Source organism: Erinaceus europaeus, chromosome 7 (genome assembly GCF_950295315.1).
Source record: "Erinaceus europaeus chromosome 7, mEriEur2.1, whole genome shotgun sequence".
NCBI classification, from domain to species: domain Eukaryota; kingdom Metazoa; phylum Chordata; class Mammalia; order Eulipotyphla; family Erinaceidae; genus Erinaceus; species Erinaceus europaeus.
The window spans coordinates 102,685,530-102,707,651 of NC_080168.1; the positions used below are offsets into that span (position 1 = coordinate 102,685,530).

Genomic DNA, 22,122 nt, shown 5'->3' on the forward strand with positions numbered 1-22,122 from the left:
GACAAACTTTTAGCCAAACTTACAAAACAAAAAAGGGAGAAGACTCAAATAAATCGGATACTAAATGAAAGAGGAGATATCACAACAGACACCTCTGAAATTCAACATATCATGCGAGGCTTCTATGAACAACTATATGCCACCAAGCTAGAGAACCTGGAAGAAATGGACTATTTCCTAGATACCTACCAACTTCCAAAACTATGTAAAGAGGAAGTAGATAACATGAACAGGTCCGTCACAGCTAATAAAATTGAAACAGTTATCAAAAATCTTCCCAAAAATAAAAGTCCTGGACTGGATGGTTTTACAAATGAATTCTACAAAACCTTCAAAGAAGAATACCTCTACTTTTAAAAGTTTTCTAGAAGATTGAAGACACTAGAATACTCCCTTCCAGCTTCTATGAAGCAAACATCACTTTGATACCAAAAGCAGACAGGGACACAACCAAAAAAGAAAAGTACAGACCAATATCTCTGATGAACATAGATGCTAAAATATTGAACAAAATTCTAGCCAACTGGATACAGCAGTATATTAAAAGATTGTTCATCATGACCAAGTGGGGTTTATCCCAGGCATGCAAGGTTGGTTTAATATACGTAAATCAATCAATGTGATCCACCACATCAACAAAAGCAAGACCAAAAACCACATGGTCATATCAATTGATGCAGAGAAAGCCTTTGACAAAATACAACATCCCTTTATGATCAAAACACTACAAAAAATGGGAATAGATGGAAAATTCCTGAAGATAGTGGAGTCTATATATAGCAAACCTACAGCTAACATCATACTCATTGGTGAAAAACTGGAAGCATTTCCCCTCAGATCAGGTACTAGACAGGGCTGTCAACTATCACCATTACTAATCAACATAGTGTTGGAAGTTCTTGCCATAGCAGTAAGGCAAGAGCAAGGAATTAAAGGGATACAGATTGGAAGAGAAGTAGTCAAACTCTCCTTATTAGCAGATGCCATGATAATATACATAGAAAAACCTAAGAAGTCTAGCAAGAAGCTTTTGGATATCATCAGGCAATATAGTAAGGTGTCAGGCTACAAAATTAACATTCAAAAGTCAGTGGCATTCCTCTATGCAACACTAAGTTACAAGAAGTTGAAATCCAGATTCCTTTTACTATAGCAACAAAAACAATAAAATATCTAGGAATAAACCTAACCAAAGAAGTGAAAGACTTGTATATTGAACATTATGAGTCACTACTCAAGGAAATTGAAAAAGAAACAAAGAAGTGGAAAGATATTCTATGTTCATGGGTTGGAAGAATTAACATCATCAGAATGATTATACTACCCAGAGTCATATACAAATTTAATGCTATCCTCATCAAGATCCCAAGCACATTTTTTTAGGGGAATAGAAGAAATGCTACAAATGTTTATCTGGAACCAGAAAAGTCCTAGAATTGCCAAAACAATCTTGAAAAGAAAGAACAGAACCAGAGGCATCACACTCCCAGATCTCAAATTGTATTATAGGGCCATTGTCATCAAAACTGCTTGGTACTGGGAGATAAACAGACACACTGACCAGTGGAATAGAATTGAGAGCCTAAAAGAAAGCCCCCACACCAATGGACATCTAATCTTTAACAAAGGTGCCCAGACTATTAAATGGGGAAAGCAGAGTCTCTTCAACAAATGGTGTTGGAAAAAATGGGTTGAAACATGCAGAAGAATGAAACTGAACCACTATATTTCATCAAATACAAAAGTAAATTCCAGGTGGATCAAGGACTTGGATGTTAGATCAGAAACTATCAGATACTTAGAGGAAAATACTGGCAGAACTCTTTTCCGCATAAATTTTGCAATGAAACAAATCCAATTATAAAGATGATTAAGGCAAGCATAAACCTTTGGGACTACATCAAATTAAAAAGCTTCTGCACAGCTAAAGAAACTACTACCCAAACCAAAATACCCCTCACAGAATGGGAGGAGATCTTTACATGCCATACATCAGACAAGAGGCTAATAACCAAAATATATAAAGAACTTGCAAATCTCAACAACAAGACAACAAATAACCCCATCCAAAAGTGGGGGGAAGACATGGACAGAATACTCACCACAGAAGAGATCCAAAAGGCTGAGAAACACATGAAAAATGCTCCAAGTCTCTGTCAGAGAAATGCAAATAAAGACAACAATGGTATACCACTTCACTTCAGAAAAGGTAACAGCAGCAAATGGTGGAGAGGTTGTGGGGTCAAAGGAACCCTCCTACACTGCTGGTGAGAATGTAAATTGGCTCAACCTCTGTGGAGAAAAGTCTGGATAACTCTCAGAAGGCTAGAAATGGACCTACCCTATGATCCTGCAATTCCTCTCCTGGGGATATATCCTAAGGAACCCAACATATCCAACCAAAAAGATCTGTGTACACATATGTTCTTGGCAGCACAATTTGTAATAGGCAAAACCTGGAAGCAACCCAGGTGTCCAACAACAGATGAGTGGCTGAGCAAGATATATATATATTACTCAGCTATAAAAAATGGCGACTTCACCATTTTAAGCTGATCTTGGATGGACCTTGAAAAATTCATGTTAAGTGAAGTAAGTAAGAAACAGAAGGATGAATATGGGATGATCTCACTCTCAGGCCGAAATTGAAAAGCAAGATCCGAAAAGAAAACACAAGTAGAACCTGAACTGGAATTGGCATATTGCTCCAAAGTAAAAGACTCTGGGGTGGCTGGATGGGGAGAAAACAGATCCAAGAAGGATAACAGAGGACCTAGTGGGGATTGTATTGTTATATGGAAAACTGCGAAATGTTATGCATGTACACACTATTGTATTTACTGTTGAATGTAAAACATTAATTCCTCAATAAATAAATTTTATAAAATTATTTAAAATGGGAAATGACAAGGACAGAAGCTTCAGCAAAGAAGAGATTCAAAGAACCAACAGATATATATATATATATAATATATATATCATATATCTTTATTCTAGTACAATTGTAAAAAAATGAAGTTTCACTGTATAATGAGAATAGTATTAGACAAACATACAATTTTGAAACTACTTAAAAGTAGGAGCCAGGTGGTGACACACCAGATAGAACACACATATTACCCTGCACAAAGACCCAAGTTCAAGTCCCCAACCTGCTTCACAGTGAACCAGTGCTTTAGGTGTCTCTCCCTCTTTCTCCCCCCTTTCTGTCTGTATAGAATAAATAATTCCCTTTTAAAACAGAAAATATTTAAAAGTACTGTTGAAACTGTATAGGAATCACTGTTTATTGTATTATAGGTATTATTGCATTTTATCTTCATAGTAAGTGTGATAGGATAGGGATTATCTTCATGTCTCCGGAAAGATACTGCAGGGCTTTATTTGAAGTGAAAGAACTGCCATATAAGGGTGTGTACATGTCTGGATGATATTCTTAGTCCCCTTCTCCTACTATGATTTATTTTTATAGCCTACCTACCTGGCTGTCTGAGAATCTTAAGTATATTCTTTTATTCATTATCATTATCAATAGTGAAGATATAAGTAGGAATTATTGCATCTTAATCAGCTTTTAATTATTCACAATAGAAAAAATAGACTAAATTCAAATTATTGGACAATTATTATTATTATTATTATTTTTCAATTTTATGAAAAATTCTATTAAAATTCTATTAAACAATTTTTCAGCATAATAAATATAAAAATATAAAAATTCAGTTAATAAACCCTGTTCTGAAGAGAATTTTAGATGGCTCAAGATTGCAATATAGTGTTTAAAAATAGATCCAGGCAATTTTTCAAGATGGTGACTACAACTCCTGACTTTCTCTTTGTAAAGCAGCAGCTGGCTTGAGCGCTGGGAGTATAGTGAGGGCAGGAGTTGCAGGTCAGTGTTTGTGAGGCTACAGCGGGGATCAGGAGGAGAACAGTAGATCACATAAAGGCTGGAGCCGGCTCCAGAGTGGACAAACACATACCAGATCCTGAGTGAATGAGCAAGAAGCCCTCCATCAGTTTCTGGAAGATATATAATAAGACACTAACACTTAAGATAAATAAGTCATACAAGTAAATAACAAATCCCTAAAAAAATTAAATAAATGGAGAGAGGAGCTGAACAGTTTTCCAAAGACTTTCAGATGCTCCATGAAAAGATGTTCAACATAACTGATCATTAGGATAATTCAAGCTAAACCACAGTAAGATATCCTTGCACCTGTCAGAATGGCTATCATCCAAAAAGGTAGAGAAAGAAAAAGATAAATCTAAAACAAGAAAAAATATTACAGAGGAAATGAAAACAATAGAATCCTTGTGTGTTCTTATCTATTATGGAAAACATTATGGAATATTCCTTTTAGAAAAAAAAAACTACCTTATGATCTAGAAGTTTTACCGCTGGATATCTACTCCCCCCAAAAATAAATGCATCTCTATGTTGATTAAAGCCTTATTACTATTAATAAAACTCAAGATACAGAAGAAGTAACCTTGGTGTTTACACGATATTCCCTAATAGTACACTTCACAGCTATAAATAAGGAAGAAGTCATGCCATTGTAACAAACTGGTTAGAGGTTAAGGATATTATGTTATGTGAAATAAGTCAATCAGAGACAGATAATTAAGACATGATTTTTATATATGGAGTCTAAAATAAGCTACAAGAAAGTAAAAACCCTGACAATGGGCAGTAACCAAAGGGGAGACAGGTTGGACGATAAGCAAATTAAATGAAGGAAAGAAGATATAAAATTTTTCCAGGGGAGTCGGGTGGTAGCACAGCAGGTTAAATGCAGGTGGTGCAAAGCGCAAGGACCAGTGTAAGGATCTTGGTTCAAGCCCCTGGCTCCCTACCTGTGTGTGTGTGGGGTCGCTTCATGGGCAGTGAGGCAGGTCTGCAGGTGTCTATCTTTCTCTTCTCTCCTCTCTCAATTTCTCTCTATCCTACCCAACAGCAATGACAACAACAAGGGTAACAGTAAGGACAACAAAATGGGAAAAATGGCTTCTAGGAGCAGTGGATTCGTAGTGCAGGCACCAAGCCCCAGGGATAACCCTGAAAGCAAAAAAAAATTTTTTTCCAGTTATTAAATCAGATAACGTGTACAGTATAGAGTTCATAGATGATACAGTGTAGCACATTTGAAAAACTTCTGAGAATAGATTTGACATAGAGTGGAAATCATTTTGCATTGTAGACAAATGATTATGTTGTAACCCTTAAACTAATAATGTCTTGTATGACTTAGACATCAGTCAAGTAAGAACAAAGAAAGCGTTTTCTCCAAATTATATGCCTTCTAAGCATTTAAGCTGGGATTAAAGCCAGGTGGTATAGCCTCCCATGAGTAGAAACATGACTGACAAATCCTAAGTGGACCAAATAATCTTTGACGTTCCTTCTGCTACACATTTCAAACCAGTCTGCAATAAATGGATTAAGGAACAAGATATTCTTTTTCTTCTTCTTCACATATAAAATTCTTATCCAATTCTTCCCTCCAGGATATCTTAAAAGCAAGAACTTGGTATTTTTCTCTTGACTGGATTTGTATTTCTCTTGAACAGCTGAATAGTTTGGGAAGGGATAGTCCTTCAACGTCTATCTTACAGATGTGAAAAATGGCAGTAGGATGAGTGATTTTATTAAATTGATTTTCTATATGAAAAGATGTATCAATCTAGCTATCAATAGTTAAGAGAGTATAAGTACTCCATGTATTCCAGAATTCTTTGCCACTCTTCATTAAAAAACTTTCATTGCTTCTATATACCCATGGACACTTGCTCACTACCCCCCATCTACATTTTTATAAACCTTCACTGTCTGATCAGAAAGAACAATAGATTTCATGGCTTATAAACAGAAGTAATTGTGGTCACTCATGTTCATCCAGACTCTAGTTTCGGCTTACAAGAATAAGGCTTTTAGAGAAAAGGGAATTAAGTTGTATCTATTTACTTACTTATTTTTATTGCCTGCAGGGTTGTCACTGTGGCTCGGTGCCAGCACTACAAACTACAGCTCCTGGTGGCAATTTTTTCTCTTTGTATTTTATTATTTGACAAGACAGAGAGAAATTGAGGGGGAAGCGGAGACAGAGAGACACCTGCAGGCCTGCTTCACCACTTGTGAAGCTTCCCTCCCCCACCACCCAAGTAGGTGAGGAGCAAGGTCTTGACCCTGGATCCTGTGCAAGGTAATATGTGTGCTTAACAGGGCACACCACCCAGCCCCCTTAAGTTATGTATACTTTCTGGTGATTGGTCCCTTTTTGTTAGGTGGAAGACAACTACTAGGCGACTTCACGGTGGAGAATCTAGAGAACTGAAACACATGAACTTGCAAAACAACAATAACAAACAAAAAAGCGAAAGCAAAACAAAAAACCAGAAGGAAACAGTTTTTATAACTTTGTGAGAACTGTGATGGTTATGTATCATCAGGAGGATGGGGGCACAGGACTTTGGTGGTGGGTGAAGTTGGAACTCCACATTATACTTTTATAATCTTGTCAAACACTATTAATCACAAACAAAAAGCGACCTAGTGATGTTATATCCTACTACTCTTTACCTTCCTTGCTTCACTGCCAAGAATCTGCCCTTCTTAGTACTTTTTGCCTTGGGTCATTAAAAAAATATATATATACACACTTATAGGATAGAGATAGAAAGAAATTGAGAGGGAAAGGGGAGGTCAAGAGGAAGAGAGAAAGAGACACTTTCACCTCTGATTCACCACTCATGAAGCTTCTCCCCTGCAGACGGAAGTCAGGGGTTTAAACCCAGGTCCTTGCTCATGGTAAAAATGTGCCCTCAGCTGGGTGCAGCACTACCCGGCCCCTTCTCAGGTCGTTTATGCAAGCTGTTTCCTCTGCCTGAAATGTCCCTTCCTCAGCCAATGATCAGCTAGGTTGGTCTGCTTATCTTTGTAAACACTTACTGAAGTCTCATTTTTCTAATTTTCCTTGTCTATTCTAGCACCCTCTTACCTATACTGGCACAAACATATACATAACGTACTTTTAAAAGTTAGGGACCCAGAAATGGCTCTGTGGCAGAGTAATTGCCTTGCTTTCCTGCATGTTCTTTCCAGCACCACATGAGAACAACAAAGACAAAATGGGCCCCATGAATGGTGGGATGGAACTTTGGTCTCTCTCATTAAAAAAGGGGGGGGGGAGGAAGCGGTAGCTCAGTGCTAGAGCACAAACTTGACACCCCGGATTAACTCTCTGGTGCTGCATTTAAAAAAGAATTGTATGGTGTCTGTTGTTTGCCTCTCTAGACTGTCAGTTGTATTTTTACACTGGTAAGTGAATGAGAGAACCAGACATGCAAGACTTGGTTCACTAGATTTCAAATACTAAAATGGTGACACATGTTTAAGACAGTCATTTTCTGTTTTTATTCACCTTTGAAAAACTCACTGAATTTACTTACCTTAGTTCTGGTTTCTTTATCTGTAAACTGAGGACTTTAGTTATTATGAACTGATAACGTACACAGTTAATGGGAACAACCTCATAGAATAATGAATGTTCACTAAATTATCTTATGATGCCAGCAACTATGATCTGAGAGATGGAAGCAAAGGAATGGTGAGGTGTGTCCCAGTTTTATTTGACAGAAGATTCAGCTGTCTTTAACATTCTAATCCAGGAGAGAAAAAAACAGTCTGTTATATTCCTATGTCAAAATTAACTACTCTTTGCCTTTTAAAATAAAAGCCTCTCTGAAAATCACCTGTTGAAAAAAAAAGTTATTAGGGTTCAGGCAGCTGAACTTAAATATGGAGTTATCATGATACAGCTACTTATAAGTGCATGTGCAGGTATATTCATCATGTTATACACACACACACACACACACACGAGAGAGAGAGAGAGAGAGAGAGAGAGAGAGAGAGAGAGAGAGAATGAGATTGCTTACTCAGTATTATCAAATATCACTGTGGTGTGCATTGATTTTGGCACATTAAGGATATTTGATAGTATTTTATTTTGCACCAGCATCTTTAATGTCAAGTGAGCATGTAACACGTAGGTATAAGATAATTACCACTAAGGGATATTTCATGAGGGAATTTTCCTAACAGTGTTAAGCAGCAGTATGGAAATTACTCGAGACAAGGAATGCATTTCTAAAAAAAATTAGGATAATTTCTAACTGAAACATTAAATGTAATGAATATGCTAGAATCAACCTTGATGTATCTATTTGGACATTTCCTACATCCCAAGTGGTTAGTCTAATACTAATTAAAGCATCACAGATTGCTATTATCTGCTTGCATTATTATTTTCATGAATTAATTTTGTTTTAAAAATCAGACCTTTTCCAAATGAGAATAAATTTAAATATCTAAGTTTAAATGTGAAGCTGATGTCAGGACCCATGGATGTTTGTAATTTAATATTCTGTAGCCAAAGGATCATGGGAACAATCCTTAAAGTTTTTTTAAGTGGATGAACTGACCTTTTAGGTCACCTAATCACTTCCCTTGCTATTTGTGTAGAATCAAAAAGCTATTTGTGCTTCTTCTGAAATTACTAATCACCTTTTCCTTACAGTTAATCTTTTATATATTCATCCAACCATATACCCATCCATTCATCTCTTAGGTCTTTCACTTCTTAAGCATTAGGTGTGTTTTTATGTCTGAATTACTATTTAGCCTGTAGGAAACATACTTTCATTGTTCCAATGAAACACAGTTTAGTGGAAAAAACAACCAGCTTAATAAATCTAATATGCTGAAAGATGTTTTATCATAGAAGTATGGAGAAAGTGCTTAATTAACAAATCACAAAGACTTATAATTATGAATTACTAACACTTCTTCTGAGGCTTGAAATAAAACTATTAAGCAAAGGTGAGACATACACAAATATAATGAGGTATGAATAGGCAGATCAAAGACTAGGAGTATTAAAATAATTTGGTGTAATTGAATCTAGTATGTATCAGAGTGGTTGGGAAGAGGGAGAAATGAAGTTTGGTCTGTTGATCATGAAGAGCCTTCTATATGACCAGCAAACACTGCATTTCCTTCAGCAATAGACACTGTTATAGGTTTTCCTTTCAGGATGAGGAGACAAAAAAAGAGGAATTGAAAGGGACAGAGAGAGATCAGGGAAGCAAATTAGGAGGTTACTGCAGCTATACAAACAAAAAGTTTCAATTAATACAGTGAGAGTGGGGTGAGCAATAGGCAGCAGATTCAGAAGATGGCACAGGTCTAGAAGCTACCTAGAGATAAAAAACATTCATTCTGAAAATTTCAGTGAGGGTACATGAAACTAAACAGATCCCAAAAGACTTTCCATATGTTTGTGAACAATGTAACGAGAATGAAGAACTGCAGGAATGTAAATGGTATGTTCCTCTATATGTTCATTTGCTCTTACTTTAAATGAGCAAAGATCTACTCTGTCTTCTGTTGTATGTGTCCACCACACATCATAACACTAACTCCTTTGTGTCTGTGTTGACTCTGATATAGTTGATAAAATCAAGTTAACAATGACTGAGCACAAAGGTTGTTTGTCCTCAGACTATATATATATATTTATTTATTTTTTGTAAAGCAGTGAGAAGTGATAGGGGAAAAGTTTTCTCTCTGTTGTTCAAAGACTTTTTAACTTTTTCAGATTTGAGAAATAAAATTTTGTATTATGACATGATTGGCCTTTTTATACTACACGTTTTAATCATTCTGACCTTTAAAATGTATGTATGAAATCTTTCTTTACCTCTGTTTCACACAACCAAAAACCCTCTTACTTGATTCTAAACTAGCAGCCTTTCTATAGGAGTTATTTTTCTCCATATGTGTTTAAAGTATCAAATATTAAATTATTGTTCAGACATTTGGAACATGAGTAGAATATATTTTATAATTCTAGAGTACTTTGGAATAGAGTGTATAAAGAAAAAAATAGTCTACCTGTAAAATGTCATAAATTACAACCAAAAACATCCTGTCCAGATTGTTAGTATAGAAACAACTGATGATGAGAACAGCAAAGTTGGCTTCAGAAGTGAATGGCCATAGATAGCTGTAGCTACACATTTGTTAGTCTTATTCTCTGTGACTCAGTTTCACATTTCAGCAAATTACAAATAATTGCTCTAGATGTAGATATTCAGACAAAGCTATGAATGGTTAAGTTTGCAAATACTAAGATTTTTAATGCTAGCTGAATATTACATAATATGTATTTTCCAAAAGCAGAATTAGAAAATACCAACATTTAGCCTTCTATTTTAAAATGACTGCTGATTCCTGTGTACTTTCTCCTGATTATAATCAACCTTTTTGTTAAGTTTACAGAATGCAGTCCAAAATATTCATGAAGAATGCTTACTATCTTGAATCAATTTCACATAAAAGTTGTTTATTTTAGGTCACATTTATGAGGATGTGTTTCTCGGAAATAAAAAATAATGTTCTAAGAATTTATAACCCTCTAAGAAAGATGCAAAACTATCCCCACTGTGAGCTTTTATGGATGTAAAGGAAGTTATTATTTTATTGTTCCTTTTTTCTTGTTGAAATGTTCCCTTTCTCCCAGGTTTCCTTCCTGTAATAATCGTTGAACAGTGGAGTATCTGACATGTGTTTATTCCTTAGGCAAACGTGTAAAACTCTTCAAGTTCGAATGGAGAAGTAGAAAGAGAAGGTTTCTGCTGTGCCTGATGACAATTTTTGATTTTTCCACATTAAAAAAAAAAATTCTGGCTCCTCGTTGGAGGTCTAGTGTGGCAAATACTAGTACTGGTCGGATTCTAAGGAAGGGACAGAAGTTTCGTTGAGGAATAAAGATTCAAAAGAACTGCAAAAATGAGCTCCCATCTCGATTTATTTCCCACAGAGCAGCAGGTGTGTACACCATGTTACAGGGTTAACTATGACCAACTCTTTCTTACAGTTACCATTAGCATTACAGGTGCCTCTGATTTCAGGGGGGAAATAGGAATTTAATAGAGCATTAGGAATCAGAAGCCAAAAAACTGTCTCACTTAACAGTCATGATGCAATGGATTATCTAATTTTTTTTAAGTGTGGGTATTGTTTCTTTTTTTCATCTATTGATTTATTGGATAGAGACAGCTAGAAATCAAGGGGGAAAGGGGTGATAGAGAGGGAGAGAGAGAGACACCTGCAGCACTGCCTTATCACTTTCAAAGCTTTCCCCCTGCAGGTGGGCAGCAGGGGCTTGAATCTGGGTCTTTGTGCACTGTAATGCGTGCACTCAACCAGGTGCGCCACCACCTGGCCCCTGGATATCATTTCTTTTTCAACAGGTGTGAGGCAACAAATTTTAGCACATCAGTAACAAATAGTCAATATGCTATAATTGGTTAATCATATATTGCTTTCCAAAGAAGTGACATAAAGAATGCAAAACCCTGGCTTTCTCAGTGAACTTGTCAGTGTTCAATCTGCTTACTAGCAAATTGACTGTAATTTAAATGCCTGTAAAATCCTATAGAGTTGGAAGACACTAGTTTGGGGGGGCAGAGAAATTGCTGGAATTATTCAATTCTCTCGCCCCACTGGTGTGAAGTAAAGCTCCTCTCTTTATTCAACTCAAAAAAAAAAAAAAAGAAAGAAAGAAAGAAGAAAATAAACATGAAAATTACTGAGCCACCACTTACTCTCCGTAAATCAAATGAAGATTGTGTTCTCACCCAATGGTCCATTCTTTGGTAGTACGTAAGATGTTATCCCAGCATCTAAGTAACTAGAAGTAGCTAGATAAAAAGATTAATGTTTTGATTATCCTATGGGAGTTGAGACTCAAATTGTTACTTTAAAAAATTAAACCAGGAAGGAATACTTGTGAAATAAATAGAAAAAAAAAACAGTGAAAACTCCCATTGTTTTAAATAACCCTTTCTATGCTGCCCAGTCCTCCATACAATGTTTTTTTTTTCTTTTTAATTTACAGAAGTTTCTCCTCCTTCTCCTCCTCTTCTTCCTTCTCCTCCTCCTCCTCTTTTATTGTATCACCTATGGAATGACGATCTCTAAACTTAATTTTATAGAAGTAGATAATGGAGAGGAGATAGTATCTGACACTTCAGACCTGCTCCACACACTTGTCCTTCTATAGATTCTTATCCTTTGTCCAAACAGCTATCTCAAGAGTTGATTCTAAGAGCCATATATGTTTTTATTTACTTAAACTAACAAGAAAGCTAAGAGAAAATGTTGTTCTCTTAGTAATTTCAAGGCTACTGAACTAATTTCCCTCCAGACTTCAGTTTTTCTTTTCTTAAAACTTAAATTCATCTTTTAAAGAGAATTTTTACTGTTTCTTTCTGCTAGGCTCTGAAATTAGTGAAACCAAAATTCTTATTTTTTTTTTTGCATTATCTTTATTTATTTGATAGAGACATCCAGAAATCGAGTGGGAAGGGAATGATAGAGATAGCGTCAGAGAGACATCTGTAGCCCTGCTTCACCACTTGCAAAACTTTCCCCTTCAGGTAGGGACCAGGAGCTCGAACCTGGGTCCTTGAGCACTGTAATATGTGTGTTCAACCAGTTGCACCACCACCTGGCCCCTGAAACCAAAATTCTTGAGGCCTGAACTTGACCAGACTAAATTTTAAAGTGGAAATAAACTATCAATTCAGACTACACATTCATAAATAAGATGAGTAGTCTTAAAAATGAATCTACTATCAAATTAAGCAGGTAAAATACCTTCTAATCAAAATCTCAACTGTCTCTTAAAATGAATGCTCAAATACTAGACTGTTATGAGGAATAATACCTTTGAAAACACACTTAACAAATCTATTCATGCAGCCTGAGAGTTAGCTTAGTGGATGAAGTATAGAACTCTTCTGCATGACGTCCTCAGTTCTATACCTAGCATCACATGTGCCAGAGTAATCTTCTGGTGCTCTCTCTCTCTCTCTCCCTCTCTCTCTCTCTCTCTCTCTATACCTAGCATCACATGTGCCAGAGTAATGTTCTGGTTCTCTCTCTCTCTAAGAAACAAATCTCTCTAAAAAACTCTATCCACATTTCTTTGAAACAAACTAATTGTTTTCTTATTTTAAGACCTTTTCTGCTTTTCTTCAGAAAACAAATATTAACTGAATCCCATTATATTGTTGCCTTTCAAAATTAATTTTTCTTTTCAAGGCTTGGGTGTGGCTAACAGTGAATGCTATCCTGATTCTTAATCAGTTGATCTGCTTCTGAGTGGTTGAGTGTATGAATGCTCAGAAATGCAGTCATCTGCTTTTATGAGTCATATAGGAGAGTTCATGGTTGTCTCATGATGTAACATTTAAAGTCCTAAGAAAGTAGTGCATTTCCTTTAGTTCAAAAGATTTATTTCTACTCTAAAGCTTCATTTGCACAGCACGGGAAACTGAAAACCATTAACAGATGCTAGATATGTTATAAAAACTCACTATTTCTGCATCCTAATATAATAAGTGTACTTTTTAGATAAAGCATACACAGTGTTTATCCCACAATGAACTTGGGTATCAAGGAAAAGTTTAATCCCATATGGAAGCAGAGCTTAAGAAAAACCATAATAATTTGGAGGTAGAAAGGTAGCTCACTGAATTCAGGTGACTCGACTTGGTAGATGTGAATACCTGAGTTTTAGAGATTTTCATATTTCAAAGTTCTAAAATTATCAGTTAACACGGGTCGCTGTAAATTTTGTATAAGATCATGTCTGGGACTCTGGTTCTCTCCTAGAAGTCTAGGAGCATTAAGTTTTCACACTGGGACCCACTTTGTTATACCTGAATACAATCAGTCAGCTAAAGAAATGCTGTGTTTGAAATTACTATTGTTCCATTCACCCAACTTTGTTTTGTTTTTAGAATTATAAATGGATAACAAGGTTATTCCATAGAAATATTGATGCTAGCTGAGGTGATAAATACATGATCTTTGGGGTTCCAAATGCTAATATAAATATTCAGGCCAAGCCAGCACTAGACATACTTAGAAAGAAGAAAGCAAACTGTGGTATGAAAATCCAATAGTTTCCAGGGTTATAGAAATAATTTTCTTCACCATGGAAATAAAACAGAGGTTTTTTTTTTTTGTTTGTTTGTTTTTGATAAAGGGTTAGAGAAAGAGAGGGAGAGATAGAAAGTGCATTGCTCTATCACTCGTAAAGCTTCTCCCCTGAAGGTGGGGACCAGGGATTTGAATCTGGGTCCTGGAAACAGGCATGCTCTCTACCAGTTACATCACCACTCACCCACCCTGGGCTTAATCTTTTTATACTGAGGGCATATTACATTTACAAAGATAATTCATACACCACTGCTTTCAGTGGCTCACTTATACCTAACAGCTATTTGGCCAGCTTGCTCCTAAATGAATATCCCAGACCAACCTGTGCCTCTCATTTTGTAATACCTTACTGTGCAACATGTAACATACTTTTAAGTAAGGACAGGAACATTCATACATAGTTATCACCAATTCTATGGCAACTTTGCTCTTGATTAAATGAGAAAACCTATTACTGTAGAGTACTGATTTCTTAATTGCATGTTTAGTACACAAAAAGTGAGGAATTTAATTCATGTACCTGTAGTAGTTACATTTGTAGTGAGGCTGCACTGGTAATCCAAATAGGGAAAAGTCCATTCAGATCTGCATTTAGAGTTATGTAAATATTTCATTCTTTCTTCTACTCTTATGTATAAATTAAATCTATACTAGGTGTTAATTTGAATTATAAAAATTGAACATGCACTCCATTGAAACTTGCTACTCCCTTTCAGAAATGCTGCTACATATTCCTGGCCTTCTAATTATTTAAACAAAGATGAGTTGAAAATAATTGTTTAATAAATTTGGTGTTTTGGTGACAAATTAACTTTTCAAAATGACATTTACTAAAAAAAAAATAAATAAAATAAATTTAAAAAAATTTAAAAAATGACATTTACTTGTAATGCTTATAATACAGTGTTTTCTATGTGCATAGACTAATTTTATAATCATATGAATATTAAATTTTCTTTGTAAAATATTTTAATGATAACACTGGAGAAAAAGTATAATTTTTAAAATCATACTAATACATGACCCCCATAGATACTGTGGAGATAAGGCAGTGATTTCACTAATTTATATAAACTGACAAACTGAACAACTGAAATTTTAAAAAATGGGAAATGGGATAAGACTCAATAATATCAGAGGAAGCATCAATAAGGATAAAAATTTTGTTGGCATTATTATACTACATTTATTTTTTTAACTTATGATGGTTGTACTTGAGTGCTAACTTCCTAATACATGTCACACATGCAAAAGCTCATGGAAAGTGGTTCCAATAGATAAAGATTTAAAAGAAAAGGAACTATGTGTCATCTAAGGCTGGCAACATTTTCACAGAAACAGTTGGGCAAAAACTCAGACCAATACATTCAGATGCCTAAGAAATAAGCACAACAGCATAATAAAATTTACCGACTGTGTTTATTATGACACTGTTTTAAGTACTTTATCTTATTTATTCTACCAACTCATGTAATTAGTAGGTACAAAATATATACCAACTAAAGAAAAATTACTGTCCCTATGACAACCTTTATTTAGAATCATAAAACAAGCAAGTGCAGTAAGATCTGAGGTTAATTTAGACCCCACCTTTCAACCACCAAATTGCAGATGCTACTATGATCCATCCTCAACTCTCTGGGCAGACAACCTCACCAATGTGTCCTGGAACTCCACCTTCCCAGAGCTCTACTAAACTAGGGAAAGATAGAAACAGTGTGGGGATATGGGTTGACCTGCCAATGCCCATGTCCATAGAGAAGCAAGTACAGAAGCCAAAACTTCCATCTTCAGCGCCACATAAAGAATTTTGGTCCAAGGGACAAGTGGTGGTGCACTTGGTTGAGCATATGTGTTGCAAAATGCAAAGACCTGGATTAGAGCCCATGGTCCCCACCTACAGGGGCAAAAGCTTTTCAAGTGGTGAATCAGTGCTGCAGGTGTCTCTCCCTCTCTATGCCCCCCAACCTCCTGATTTCTGGAGGTATTTATCCAATTAATAAAGGTAATAAAATTTAATAAAATAATAATTTTGGTCCATACTCTCAGAGAAGTAACTGTTAGGGTAAGATGACCAGAAGCATCTGAAATCCAGTTCCATCAGGACATGGAGAGAGAAGGGAGGATAAGAGAAGGACACTCAGAAGTAGTATGTATGCCTTAGAAAGTGAGAGAAGGCAGGGTAATAGAACAAATAGGCAAATATATATAAATATAGATATAGAAATAATAGTTCAACCCATATCTGTGTTCTTATGAGAACTACTTCAGTTTCCCATGGAGGGAACAGGGTCACAGAACTGGTGGGAAAGATCAATATTTAACCACTAATATAAATAATAAAATTATCGAGTTGGAACAGGGAGATATTGCCATTTCAAGTGCTGTAGACGTTCATGTTTGAAGCCCTACAGGTCCCAGATTCAATTCCCCACAACAGTATAAGCCAAAGTTGAACAGTGCTCTGATTTACCAAAAAAAAAAAAAAAAAAAAATCAATGTTTTTCATTAGTTGTGAAAATAGTACTATACTACCATAAGATGTTACTAATTGGGAGTCGGGCAGTAGCACAGCAGATTAAATGCAGGTGGCACAAAACACAAGGACGTAAGGACCCTGGTTCCAGCCCCGGCTCCCCACCTGCAGGGGAGTCGCTTCACAAACGGTGAAGCAGGTCTTTCTCTCCCCGTCTCAAACGGTGTAGGTGTCTATCTTTCTCTCCCCGTCTTCCCCTCCTCTCTTCATTTCTCTTTGTACTATCCAATAATGATGACAATAATAACAACAACAACTACAACAATAAAACAACAAGGGCAACAACGGGTAATAAAGAAATATTTGAAAAATAAGATGTTACTAATTAGGCTAGACTGGGTACACGGGCTATGGGAACAATTTGTACCATCTGCAATTTTTCTATAAAACTAAAAGTTTATTAAAACTGCTTTTAAGGAGTCAGGCAGTAGTGCAGTGGGTTAAGTGCACGTGGTGCTAAGCACAAGGACCAGAGTAAGGATCCTGGTTTAAGTCCTCGGCTCCCAAGCGGGGGTTGCTTCACAAGCAATGAAGCAGGTCTGAAGGTGTCTTTATCTCCCCATCTTCTCCTCTGCATTTCTCTGTCCTATCCAACAACGACAGCATCAATAACAATAATAATAATAACTACAACAATAAAACAACAAGCACAACAAAAGGGAATAAATATTTTTAATTTTTTTTTTTAATTTAAAAAACTTTCTGGGAGTTGGGCGGTAGCACAGTGGGTTAAGCGCACGTGGTGCGAAGCACAAGGACCCACATAAGGATCCCGGTTAAAGCCCCCAACTCCCCACCTGCAGGGGAGTTGCTTCACAAGCAGTGAAGCTGGTCTGCCGGTGTCTATCTTTCTCTCGCCCTCTTTGTCTTCCCCTCCTCTCTCCATTTCTCTCTGTCCTATCCAACAACGACGATGACATCAACAACAACAATAATAACTACAACAACAACAACAAAAAAAACAAAACAAGGGCACCAAAAGGGAATAAATAAATAAAATATTTAAAAAAACTTTTTAAACAAATAAGTGACTTAAATATAAGGTGTAAGGTTAGCAAATAGAGGAATGGAGAGGTGGGAGGCTGTGTGATAAAGCAAACAAATAATTACTGGTAAAAAAAAAGTGCAGGCAAGTGTTCACTAAAATATATTTCTTTAACTTTGCTGTGGATTGAAAAAATCATGAAATGTTGAAGGAAATTGCAAAAAAAAAAAAATACTGAAGTCATGGGTCCCTAGGAACATATTTCAAATAGACTTCTAGCTTCTTTCCACCCTAAGGTTCCTATTCTGATCTGCTCTATTCTTACTTTTTGTTCCTGCTTATTAATTTTTTTTTCTTATATTTTACCATCTTTCAGCTAGAAGGTGCAAATGCTACTATGATTCCATCCTGACTTCCTTGGGCAAACGATCTCACCAGTGTGTCTCAGAACTTCATCTCCCCAGAGCCCTGCCCTAGTAGGGAAAGATAGAAACAGGCTAGAGTATGGATCGACCTTACAACATCCATGTCCAGCAGAGAAGCAATTGCAGAAGCCAGACCTTCACCACCCACTTCTGCACCTATAAAGAATATTGGTCCATATTCCCAATGGAGGAACATGTTAGGGGAAAATGAGCAGAGGACTCTCAACTCCAACTCCATCAGGACCTGAAGAGAGAAGAGGGAAAAAAGGAAGGACATTTAGAAGTAGTATAGATGTAGTGTGACTTATTTATGAAGAGAAGGCAGGACCATAGGAAAATGGCAAATATATATATATGTAGATAATTAAAGAGATAACTGTGAACTTGGGGGAATTACTGCAGTTTCCAATGGAGGGGAAGGGGGCACAGAGCTCTGGTGGTGGGAATAGTGTGGAATTATGTTCCTCTTACCATATAATTTTGTAAATTTTTAAATCAATATTAACTATCCAATAAATAAACTACATATATATGATAAAAAAGAAATTAGGTACAGATGTTGTTTAACTCAAAGTCACATGAAAGGTGTCTGCAAAACAGAACATTTAACTAAACAGCCCAATTTCACAGTACATCTTTTTTTTAAAGATTTTTTTTCTTTAAAATCTTTACTTATTATTGGATAGAGACAGAGAGACACCTGCAGCCCAGCTTCATCAATTGTGAAACTTTTCACCTGTAGGTAGGGACCAGAGGCTTGAACTAGGGTCCTTGCACACTGTAATGTGTACACTCAACCAGGTGTGCCACTGCCTGGCCCCAAAAGATATCTTTCCTAATGCTGGCCAAAACAGTGTTTCATTCTCTTTTGTAGTTAATTATTGTTTTATGTATTTATATTAATGAGATAAATAACAGGAAGAAAGAGACCAAAGCAATGCTTTTCTCCGGTTTATGGTGGTGCTCGAGAGTGAACCTGGGATTTCAGAACCTCAGTCATGAAAATCTTTTGAATAACCATTATGTTATCTCCCCAGCCCATGTTTCATTCTTAATATGTGACTTTTATATCAATAGGGATATAAAAATAAATAATCACATCAGTTATTATAAGACAGAAAATTATCTACTGTTGGGGCCAGGTGGTGGCACACCTGGTTGAGTGCACATGTTACAGTGTGCAAGGACCCAGGTTTGAGCCCCTGGTTCCCACCTGCAGGGGGAAAGCTTCATGAGTGGTGAAGCAGTGCTACAGGTGTCTCTCTGTCTCTCTCCCTCTCTATCACCCCTTCCCTCTCAATTTCTGATTGTCTCTATCCAACAAAGATTTAAAAAATAGTTCGAGCCCCAGGCTCCCCACCTGCAGGGGAGTCGCTTCACAGGTGGTGAAGCTTGTCTGCAGGTGTCTATCTTTCTCTCCCCTTCTCTGTCTTCCCCTCCTCTCTTGATTTCTCTCTGTCCTATCCAACAACGAATTGCATCAACAAGGGCAATAATAATAACCACAACGAAGCTACAGCAAGGGCAACAAAAGGGGGAAAAAATGGCCTCCAGGAGCGGTGGATTCATGGTGCAGGCACCGAGCCCAGCAATAACCCTGGAGGAGGAAAAATAAAAAATAAAAAAAGACTTAAAAAATAAAAATAAAATAAAAATTATCTACTGTTACATTAGTATTTGCAGTTAAAGAAACAAACCCTTGATAGGTATTCTGTATCATTTCTGTCTTGTTTGGAAGTTACTACCTGCTAAAAGATTCTAAAAACATTCACCTCAACAGTCGCTTTGCAGGTATTATTTGACTTTACCACAGTAGCAAATTTATACAGGCCAGTAATAAGACCATTCTCAGATTACACATGAAGAGTCTAAGACTGGGTGTGTGGGGGGGAGGTTAAGTAATTTAATCAACCTAAGAGTGCTAAACAATAATAAGACAGAAATTTGAACTCAGTACACTGACAGACCCACTTGGTATCTATCATTATGCCTCTCACCATAATATATTGTTTCCTTTTGATTATCTAGTTAGCATGTCCTGAACAAGGAAAATACTGGGTTGTCAAAAAGGTCATGATTCATTTTTACATAGAATAACTTAGAAAACTACTTCAAGACTTCTCTGACAGCCCATGAATATAATGATATTAAGAACTTTAGAAAAGCATTTTATATACTTGTGGACAGAATAGATCTTTGAAGTTAATTCTTTTGGAACCTGGTTTATTTTAATTTGAAGACAGTCAAAGGATATTTCATATCACTCAGAATGTAAAATTAACAATAAAAATAGTTAAATTCACCTACTCACAAACTTCATATCACATATGTCATTTACCATATACTATATTCCAAATTTAAATTTGGTCAACAAACCGAAAAGACTTAATTTTACTATACTTTTTTTTTTTTTTTTTTTTGGAATTTAGCTTGATCCTATAATAAACTTGTTGCACTCTGGGAAAAAAATGGATGCTCTCATCTTAAAGAATCAGTGATTATTTAGTAATAGCAGATTAGCTTCTTCATCTTTGGTTTATTACCAAAGTATCTTTATACTTCTGATAATAAAAGCTATTATTAATGTTGTGATTATTGCATGTGCTTAGAAGATGAACAATTTTGCTTATCAAACTGCTTGGTGTGCAGTATTTTCTGTCTCACTCAGAGCCAGAGGCCATTAACAAATGCTATTTCCCACCCTGTAAATGTGATTTTGTCTCATCCCCCTGATTTCTGTTATTGAAATCTTAATAAAATCTCTTAAAAGGTAAAAGTTGGGTTAGGGTGATAGCATAATGGTTGTGCAAAAGACTTTTATATCTGAGGTTTTAAGATCCCAGATGATCCCTGACACCACCACAAGCCAGAGCTGAGTAATTTCTGATAGAAAAATAAAAAATTCATTTGATTTAAAATATTGTACTGTTTAGTTTCTTCCCCCAAATGAAGCTTCAGTTAAAAGAATAATATTTAACTCTAAAAGTAAGGTGATGGTTAATGTTATTATATTAAAGTTATCTTTATACAAACACAGTTTTAGTTTGTGTAGTTATTATTTAATCAGATTTTGTGCATCAGAAAGCTTCAGTTTGTGCTTTACAAAATGGTAAAATGATAATTGTTTTACCCACCCCATAGCATGCCAGAATTTAAACTTGAGTCACTGGTACTTATTTAATAAGCATAGAAATATTAATTTGGGAGTTGAGTTTTAGAGTTCATGTAAAATGCCTTTTAAGTCTTGCATATTAAGTGATTAACATTAGCAATGACCTGAACATGCCATTAATGGAACCAACAAAATAGCCCTTGAATAGAATATTTGATTTGTCAGGAGCAGTGACCCAGTTTCAAGCCTGGCCCTCACAGCATTGGATGAAGCTTCATTGTTGTGGTATCTTTTCCCATCTCTCTGTCTCTGTCACTCCATCTGGAAAAGTCTGCCCAGAGTAGTGAAACCTTGGAGACAACAATGAAAAATGATGATGTACCTAAATTTGTCACCTTGTATACATTTTTTACTTTTACATTTTGTCATTTCATTTGCTATAGATCTGGAGGCTATCAGAGAGATGGTTGAGATAATGTTCATATTTACACATTCATGTGTATATTTATATCAATACATTCTAAAAAGATGTTATTAGCTTTTGAATTCCATGAAGTTCCTAAGTTAACAGAATGTGGATAGTGTGCTCCTTTCATCCTATTTTTTAGCTATTTACTGGTAAGAGATTTAGCAGTCAAACCCAATTCCAAAACTTTTACAGTACTTCTGAGTTAGCAGACCTAGTGTGTTTGTAAACATACTATTTGATTCTCAAAAACTTTGAGTAAATTGAGGATGGATCCTGTTAACCTTAAGAGGAAAGTGAGGGTCTGAGACTTTACAGAACACATCCCACATAATTACAATCACCACCAGATCGGCCTGCCCCCACATCAGTGTGTGCTTAACCCCAATGGCCCACTAATCAAAAGAAGTAATTATGTGCTCTACTTTTCACCTCATACAATGTGATAGGGTATTTTAGGGTTAATAAACTAGGAGTATTGTGTACTACTTAAGTGTGAGAAAGCTGTTATAATTATT

At 36.0% G+C, this 22,122-nt stretch overlaps 1 protein-coding gene across 2 annotated transcripts in view; it reads left to right on the forward strand.

Annotated features, from left to right (window-relative positions):
- TAFA2 (TAFA chemokine like family member 2) overlaps positions 1-22,122 on the forward strand; it is a 532,745-nt gene that overhangs the window by 506,348 nt on the left and 4,275 nt on the right. Inside the window, exon 5 of one of the 2 annotated variants that reach the window (XR_009550796.1) lies at positions 10,649-10,897. The exons of the other annotated variant lie outside the window; for it this stretch is intronic. The gene's annotated coding sequence lies outside the window, so the exon portion shown is untranslated. The remainder of the gene's footprint in view (positions 1-10,648; positions 10,898-22,122) is intronic. 2 annotated transcript variants of the gene reach the window in all.